Source organism: Vicugna pacos, chromosome 35, assembly GCF_048564905.1.
Source record: "Vicugna pacos chromosome 35, VicPac4, whole genome shotgun sequence".
NCBI classification, from domain to species: domain Eukaryota; kingdom Metazoa; phylum Chordata; class Mammalia; order Artiodactyla; family Camelidae; genus Vicugna; species Vicugna pacos.
In genome coordinates this window covers 28639745-28647218 of record NC_133021.1, presented here as the reverse complement: position 1 = coordinate 28647218, position 7474 = coordinate 28639745, and positions in this window count along the sequence as shown.

The window sequence follows — 7474 nt, the reverse complement described above, 5'->3', positions numbered from 1 at the left end:
ATGGTGATAGGTTGAAAACCTCCACCTTATGAGGTTTCTGAGATTGTGCTGATGATTTCTCAATCATCATCAGTACTTTAAATTATGTACAGTCTGTTGTATGTCAATTAGACTTCAAAAAAAAAAACCCCAAAAAGGACAAATTAAACAACTAAGAGTTATACCAAACTCGAGACATCAGAAATTGGCAAAACAAACAAACAAACAAACAAACAAAAAAACAGTGTGTACATCTATATAACCCCTAAAGGGGTTTCAAACTAGAAAAAGAAAATCTGTTCATAACTTAAACCCCAATCCAAAAACATTTTTAAATTTCATTTAAGAATTCCAAGAACATTGCAGCACTTAAGGAAGATTTTATTTAAAACGAGAGTTGATTTTAAATTATCTTTAATGAATAAACCAGTTAACAGGGGAACAGTCACATATATGGAAATGCTGAGCCATTGAATTTAACTAGTAAGAAGTGTCAGTGTTCTGTAGTTAAGTTCATTTTCCACAAGGCATGGAATTCCATCCTTAGAACACTTGAATGTTCTCCAAGCACAATCCAATAGTATTCACTGTTCAGTTTCACGCCTGCAACGTTACAGAGAAGGCACAGTGAAAAACTGTGTAACAGATAGAGAGGGCTGTGGTTTTAATTTGAAATGATACCCAACCATCATAAATGAGCCCATCAGCACCATCTGCTCCTCCAGGGAAAGTTGTGAATTATTGCAGTTCTGAGCGGAGTTAGTTCTCCCTCATGATAGCAGAAGGTAAGTGGCTGTGAGAAGCATTCAGGGAGCTCATGCTTGTTTTTTAGGCTGGTGATTTTTCTGCTAGCAGTACAAGTTTGTGAACTCATTCGTGCTGATTAGCAGAGGGACCGCTAAGGACCTCAAACAGCCTGGGAGCAAAACACAACACAGAGCAGAACTTTCCTCCTTCTCCTCCCCAGCTTTCTACACAAAACACTTCCAAACAAATGTCTCTACCAAGATCTAACATACCACCTAAACATATAGCGGCAGTGCCAGGTGGTATTTGTATAGTGTTTAGCCCAACATAGTACACATGAAACCATGTAAAGTGAACACTATTATAATATTTATTCTTTCCTCAGCATCTAAGTGGGAAGAAATTAAAGTGCTCTCCAGGTAAAGGGATGCAACATTAAAAAATTTTTCAAATACAGTTATATAACAGTGAATCACTGAAATTAATAGTTACTAAGAAAATTACACAAAAATTATGAATTACGATTTGGAGAGACATTGGTCATCCAGATTTAACCTAAGGAGATAATGGCATTGAGCAAGATACTCAGTTTCACTGAACACGTTGTTGTATCTCTAATGCCAAAGCAGACGTGACGATGCCAAGAGCTCTCCAGAGAAAACCCAATTAGCCTCTGCATCAGGAAGGAGTCAGTGCATCATTTCACTGTGCAGAAACAGGAACTTCCATTTAGTATTTTACAGCTGCAGTACAAACTCATAATTTCTTTTTGTTCTGTACATCTCGGAGCAGAATCTTAAAACTGAACTCGAACTTGGCAAGTCTAAAGAGCCAAGTTAAAAACAGGCTTGCCAAATCTTCACAACATAGGGGACTCAAAGAATTTTTTAGATGTGGCAATCAGCCACCTTCTTTTTCCAGGGAAAAGTTTACAAAGTACATGTTATGATCACAGGTCACGTTAATACCAACTGTCTCTCTGTGATAGTCTGATTCTTCTAAGAGAACAAAATAATTTATTTTGTGTATATGTAAGAATATATATACACACATATGTAATGTATATAAATATACACTTACTATAAAATTAGCTAAGACAGTCTGTCCATTAAACTATACATGGGTAACACATTATATCTCTGGAAACTTTCACTTCATAGCTATTAAATCTTGAACAAAATACATCCTTTATCTTACTCTCACTTTTTAAAAATCTATAAAATAACAATAACCTACCTCAAAAAGATTTTCTAAATATTGAATGAATTAATAGAGGCAAAATATTTAGATTAGTGCTCGGAAGAAAATAAATTTTCAGGATTTTTAGCTAAATGGTTTTATATGTGCTAAGCACTGTGTTAAGCATGGGAAAAACCGTGGTATAATAAGACTCGTGGACGCCCTTGCTTCTCAAAACTTAGAATTAAATATTAACACCAACAATAGTTACACATTATTATAGTTATTCATTTAGTAATAAATACTATTTGGATACAAACTATGTAAGAAGGGACACATTATGAAAACATAGCAGCCACTAGTGCCTTACAGTTTTGTGTACGTGCATATGTGTGCAGGGCTGCCCGGATACAGATCACAAAGGTAAAGCATCCTGTGTACAGTGCAGGCAGTGATGCTGTAGTGTACAGGAGGGAAAGTCCGAGTTCCATCCATCTGAAAAGGGGAAAAAATAAGGAGAGTGAAGAGATGGACAGTGCTCTAACTTAACTTCTAAACAGGGCCATGGTAGGTCTGTGTAGCCTTTAAGATCATGAGATTTTTAAGCAAAAATTGTAAGGTGACCATGAGGGAATTCCAAAAAAGGATGTTTCTATTGGAATTGTAGTTCCTGAAGCAAAACAGTAAAATTCCCATGACGACATGAGAAAACATTGAGGAAAATCACAAAAGAACGAAGAACTCACGTACTGTCACAGCAGCAAAATCCTTCTGTTTTAGCAAATTCACTTTTTCTCTGTGAAAATTAGAGGAAATCTACTTGAGATGTGGGAGGAGGGGATCGGTTAGGCTGAATTAGGTAAGCATTTTGTTAAATAAAGTGAACACATTAAACTGACATTCTGCACACACAAGCCTATTTCCTGGCACAGCAAATGATGATTTCCCGCATAAATGATGAAATTCTCATTTTATTTACTTAGTAGTTTGTTCTGAGGCATTTTGCAAACTGTGCCTAGTTCTTTTTAAGAAATCTCTTGGCTAGTTTAAAAACATTGAACGTATACGACTGAGAAAAAAGAAAAACCTAGTTACCTATATGGACTGAGTAATTTTTTAATTCACATACAAGTGTGCTTATATGTTCTTAATTGTGAAATGGACCTGAGCCCTGGTGCTCAGAGGTGCTCTGGAAACACAAGCTAATGAGTCTTGGGAGAGCAATGTAAGAGATTACGTTTTAAAGTGTTAGATCAAATGAACACATGTTCATTTCCTTCTTATCCGGGGGTGGCATTCAGATGCCCAACTGCAGATGTATTTTCTTTTTTCACAGACAAGGCATTTGGCTTCCTACTCAACTGCTTACTTGGGAAGACTGAGGATTTGGCAGCTATAGCCATTTTCCATCAACAGAAATAAATAAAGTGTAAGTTCTAGGATGAGTCTTTGAAAAAACACTAAACAAAACTTCTTTTTGTTCTTCCACCATACACATATGGATCACTGGAAGAAGAAAGTGTTTTCCTTCTGTCTCTAATTAAGCTTTCATGCATCCCTGGCTCCCATTAAGCTAGAAAAGTGGAGGGTCTGTATAAATGAGATTACATATGGGAAAGTGCTTGGAAAATGCAAAGCATTATGCAATTCTAAGGCACAGACACTAATGTAAATATCATAGGTTCTTCCATCTTTTCCATGAAATCATCACTATCTATCTTAACATGCAACATAACCACCTTCTTTTAAATCACCCTGCTGTAGTCTTGCTAGTCATTCTGCAAAACAAAGCATGCCTTTCACACCACCAAGAATGTGCTCAAACCACTCCATCAATGTGGAGAATTTCTCTCCCTCCTTTGCTTATGTATCTTCTCACTCGCTTATTGGAAAACACTTCATTGATCACCTACTATCTACCAGACACTGCTCTGTGTCCTAGAATATAGAAATGAAAGGGACAGAAATATTTCTCCCTGGAAAGCGTAATTTGTTTGTTTGTTTGTTTCCCTACTATTCGAGAAAAAAAAATGCCAGAGGAGGGGGTGTCACCAGCTAGCAGACTGGGCCATGGTGAACTGAGGGAGAGTGGTGAAACCATAAGAATTTGCAATGCTAAGTTAATTCTACCACGTGGGGAGCCTGGATGCCGTGGTAAGGATTCCATTATAAATGCAATGGAAATCTACTGGAGGGTATTAAGCAACAGAGAATAATGGCCTGATTTATGTTTTTATAAAACTATTCTTTATCTACAGTCACTCCCCTTAGACTCAGGGAACAAGAATCCACTACCCTGACCCCCATCACTTGGAAAACTGTGTATGTCACAAACACAAAACAACACATTTCTTAAAGAAAATATGGGCAGGACGGACAGGACAGGATGAGCAGCACTAGCACAGAACAGCGTGTAGCCACAAATACCTACTCTTGAGACAAATAATATTTAGACCCCAGGGCAGTGCCTCTCCATATCTCTTGCCTTATGTCCTTAAGACTTAGGAGGACTGTATTTTAATGCCATAAATTTGTGAGCTGTACCTCTGTCAAAGGTCAGAAACAGACACCGGTGTGAGCAAGGAGGATTTGAGCAGCACGAATAGTTAGGTAAGAGGTAAGACAAGTTATGTACTTGCCACAGGCATTTTCTCAGAGAGCGTGAATACAATAGATCTGTGTATTCTGAAACATAATTTTCCAGTAGTGTCAAGCATCCATTTCCTTGCATCTCTTTAGAGCCCAATTCATGTTTCTGTGAATACTTGCAAATCAATAACACTATTTACAGTCAGGGAATATTTTTACAATTTTAAATATTTCCCTTTCTTTGTGAATTTGTATAAATGCATTATCTAGATCAGGAGGCAGGCCATAACACTATAGCTCCTGGGCTAAAAAGAGCTTTCTGTTTATATAAAGTTTTATTGGAACATAGTCACAGTCATTTTAAACAAATGTATTTCCTGTGCCTGTTTTTGTGCTACTGTAGCAAGCTTGAGTCATTGCTACTGAGATTCTACAGCCCCCAAACCCTAAAGTATTTACTACCTAGATCCTTAGAGTAAAAGTTTTCTCTCATCTACATATGCTGATTGATTCTTCTATTGCCTAGATGTTGCTTAAGAGGTAGTTTAAAAAAAAAGGCTAGCTATGAAGGATCACAGAATTAATTTCCCAAGAGAAGTAGGAAATCATACCCACATAAATCTTATGTTGTTGGTAGTAACAGCTTTATTCATGACATCCCCAAACTGGAAACCACTCAAATGTCCTCCATCAGTTGACGGATGCATGTTAGTTCATCCACGGAATGGAATGGTTCTCAGAAATAAAAGGATGCAGCTTCCACATAAACCCCCAACAGCGTGCATGAATTCAAGAATATTGTGCTGAGCAGGAAGAAGCAAACCAAAAAGAACACTGATTGTATGATTCCACTTGTTTGAAATTCTGGAATAAGCAAAACTATTTCACATTTAAAAAGTAGTTCAGTAGTTACCTACAGCCACAGAAATAGGGAAAGGAATTAACAGCCAAAGTGCCTAAAATGGAAAATTCCTAAAAATCTTTGGCTGCAACTCAGGGACAAAAGAAGCAGATCTTTGAAGATTGACCTGATTTTATACACAGTGTACCTAATCCCAAGAGAAAAGCAGAGCTGAATTTTGCAAGCAGCTATCTTCTTTGATGAAAACCCAAAACCAGTTACACCAACATAGGGATGGATAATTTCATTGTCTGTGGGACAAATAGGCCATCTGGAAATATACGTACTCATATATAGTCTATTGATTTTTTTAAAGATGCCAAGGTAACTTACTGGAGAAATTACAGTTTTGGGTTTTGTTTTTGAAAAAAAAAAAATGATGCTGGCAAAACTGGACAGGTATGCAAAAATGAACCTGACTTCTATCGCACACCAAAACTAATTTGCAATGAATCATATAATAATGTTGATACTGACATATTGATATAGTAATGATTATTTATTGATAATGAATCAATAAGTAAATAAATACTTGTGTAAATAAATTAAAACTCTTTTAGAAACTGTAAAAAAGAAAAAACTATAGAATTTTAGAAGAAAACTTACAGAAAATCTTTGTAGTTTGCCTTAGGCAAACATTTCTTAAATAAAACAGAAAAAAAGCACAAATCTTGAAAAGAAAAAAATTGATAAATTAGAATTCATCAAAATGTAAAATTTCAGGTCCTCAAATTTGACGCTTAAGCAAATAAACAAACCACAGACTAGAAGAAAGGATTTGCAAAGCACATATGTGATAAATGACTTTTATTCAAGGTAAATCAGCACACAAATTTAACATGTTGGTGTGGATGTTTGTGAAATGCAAAATGGAGCAGCCATTTTGGAAAACAGGTTGGCAGTTTCTCATAAAATTAATTTTATACTTAACCATCCCAGGGAACCAGCCATCCCATTCCTAAGTGTTCCTTAAGAGATGCCTGAAAACACATCTTCACACAAAGCTTGTCTGTTAATCCATCCAGCAGCCTTTTTCATAATTACCCCACACTGGAAACAACTTACATGTCTTTCAAGTGATACATGGTTTATCAGTGGTACAGCCACACAATGGAATACTACTCAGCCACAAAAATGAACAGACAATTGATACTGTCAGATAATTGCTATACAGAGAATGCAGATGACTCTTGAAAGCAGTGATGTGAAAGAATCTGGATCCAAATGGCTACATATTATGTGGTTATATTATTTGTATAACCTTCTGGAAAAGGCATATCTTGGGGGACAGAAGTCAGATCAGTGTGTGCTAGAGGCTAGATGTTCAGCTGGATGCTTAATGCAAAAGGAACTTCTTGGACTGATGAAATTATTCCCTCTCTTAATTTTGGTAATGATTATATAACTGTTAACATTTGTCAAAATTTATCAAACTCTTCACCTGAAAAGGATCAACTTAACTATATGTAAATTATACCTAATTTAATCTGACAAAAAAGAAAAACTGGGTTTAACGGAGCTGAAGGACATGGATTTTTAGGTAGGAAAGGCCAAAAAAAAAAAAAAGTTCAGGCCATATCAATATGAAATTTCTGAACATTCAGAATAGTGGGGGAAAAAATGCAAGATTTTCAGAGAGATAGAAAAAAGACCACAAATAAAAGAATGGATGAAAGTCAAATTTATTAAAGGAATCCTGGAAGCGAAATGTAATGGACTGATGGCTTCAGAACTATGAGGAAATCTTTCAAATGTAGTATTTTCTATACCTAGAAAACTGTCAATCAGAATCTTAAAAAAAGAAAATTCACTCCTCATGCTACTTTTCAGAAAGCAAATGTAAGATATACTTGATAAAAACAGATACTAGCAAATAGAAAGAAAGATATGGGAATAAGGAAATAAGGTGCCCAAGTACAGGAAACATGAATGGAATTCTTGGTATAAGCATAAATGGTGCTCGCAGGATAAAACTTACTCAAAAGATTAAACAATAAATAATATAAATTAGAATAGGAAGAAGGGAGGATTCTAGTAGAAATTTGGCAAATAAAAGAATAATAAATAGATTAATTCATA